The sequence below is a fragment of the Oculina patagonica genome, chromosome 10, assembly GCF_052425735.1.
Source record: "Oculina patagonica isolate OP01 chromosome 10, crgOcupat, whole genome shotgun sequence".
Classification (NCBI taxonomy): Eukaryota; Metazoa; Cnidaria; class Anthozoa; order Scleractinia; family Oculinidae; genus Oculina; species Oculina patagonica.
In genome coordinates this window covers 21,229,187-21,231,251 of record NC_135767.1, presented here as the reverse complement: position 1 = coordinate 21,231,251, position 2,065 = coordinate 21,229,187, and positions in this window count along the sequence as shown.

Here is a 2,065-nt window from a genome sequence, read left to right as displayed (position 1 = left end):
CGAAAAGACCAACTACGCCAACGTGGTTGACCCCGATGACGATTAAAACGTCGATATCGAACATTGAACGACATTTCTAGCTTTTGTATTAGCGCAGAATAGATTAGCCTCCTACCCAAAGACTCTGTTTTGTATCTCACTCCATAGCAAACTACGCATCATATTTGTTTTGTTGACGTTGTTACTGTTAAATTGAAATAAACGCCTCTCTCTTATAAACGCCTCATATCTATTTAACGCCTCCCCTAGGACCCTGAAAATTTAATAGACGCCCCGGCCATTTATTAGATCATTTACGGTATCCGCTCTTTTTGATGACGTCTCGCCCCCTAACAGCGTTTTTAATACACATACCGTATTTACTCGATTAAGCGCCCCCCCCCCCCCCCCAAAAAAAAAAAAAAAAAAAAAATTAGCGCTGCATCTGAGAGCAAAAGTGCTAACATATAGCTTAACACGAGTACGGTACAACTTTTTCTTAAACAGCCTCAGAAATTTATTTTCCTGGACAAAAGTGTTTTTCAGGCGTATCCGACGATGAAGCTCTCGCCGCGCCCGAATAAGCGCCGCATCTTCGACGCGAATTAAAAAAACGCTGCGGTACTTAATTGAATTAATACGGTAGCGCATAATTTTTAGCTTAACTTGTACACTACATAACAAGCTATCCACTGATGGTTAAATATTCTCAAAATATTGAAACACAACAACAATAATGGGGAGGGAAAGGGGCTCCATCCCCCCCTAATACCACGGTGGATGTTTCAGTTAGCTTGTTCGTCCGAAGGTTAAGTCAGAAAACATTTCTGTACGTTTCATGAAATCGTTTTGATTAATTTCAAAATTATCGTTAGAATCTATTCATATTAATTTATTAGATAACTTTTTAAAATCAATTTGATTTTTAATAAGTAACATAACACTCACCGCCTAGATTAGCTAATGCTGTTTGCAGTGTAGTTTGATGATAAAAAAATGTAAACACTTTACTCAATAAAACTGTGACAGTTAACTGTATGCATACAGTTACATGTAACAACGAGCACGACAAAATGTTTTTGTTGCTCCTATTTATTTTTTAAATAACTGTAGTGTCTCTTGTCTCTCTTTGGCATCTCTTTGTGTAAGTCCATTCCAGACCAAAAAGTAAAATTATCCTAATAAATACAAAAAGCTCCATTTTGCTGAATGTTACCCCCTCTTTCGCGTTAATTTCCTTTATTCAATTCGCGTTAATTTAAGTCGCGTTCATTTCAAATACCTTAATTAACACGAGCGTTAATTTCCTATAATAAGGTATATAGAGGGGTATCAAATGGTCTTTGCGAGCATTTGCGAGCATGCGAGCAAAGCATTTTTCTTTGCGAGCACGAGCACTGACAAAAGTTAGCCTTGCGAGCAACGAGCACTTTTCAAAAAGTTACACCACTGAAAACCGAGCATGCGAGCACTTGTAAAAACGTGCGAGCACGAGCAAACGAGCACCCACTAAAATTTTGCGAGCATTGCGAGCACTGCGACATTTTGAGGGACCATTCATGACCTCTATATAGGTTTTTGCGGGAGGTTTAGGTCCTTCTACGTCGTCAGTCCTCGTCTTCGCTTGCTTTTCTTTTTTCTTGTTATTTCGTCTTGAATTTATCATGTCGGTCTCGAAGAAGATTCAAGTTTTCAGTATCAATGATTCGCTTGTTTAAAACAACAAAGCCCTCTTTGGTCAGATTTCAGATCTAGTAGCAGATTCTGCGGAGAACATTAAGCGCTCTAGTGTAGAAGCCGTTGACGAGCAGCTAAGAAGAACCGAAGCCATTTAAAGATAAATCAGAGTTCGGTTGGCCGTTGAATATTATTTCCAGCATGAACTAACATGAACCTCCTGACGATGAGGCTGTACCGAAAAGATCTGAAGGGCAGAAGAAAGAGCTGAGAAAGCCTTGCTGTGGCTTACAACAAGACTAGCTCCTAAGCGTTCTTCTTCGGTTCCTCGCCCTTCGACTTCTCATCTTGGTCTTCAGAATTTCAGAAGTTATTCTACGTTTGGTTCCTCGTGTATGACCGGCTGTCC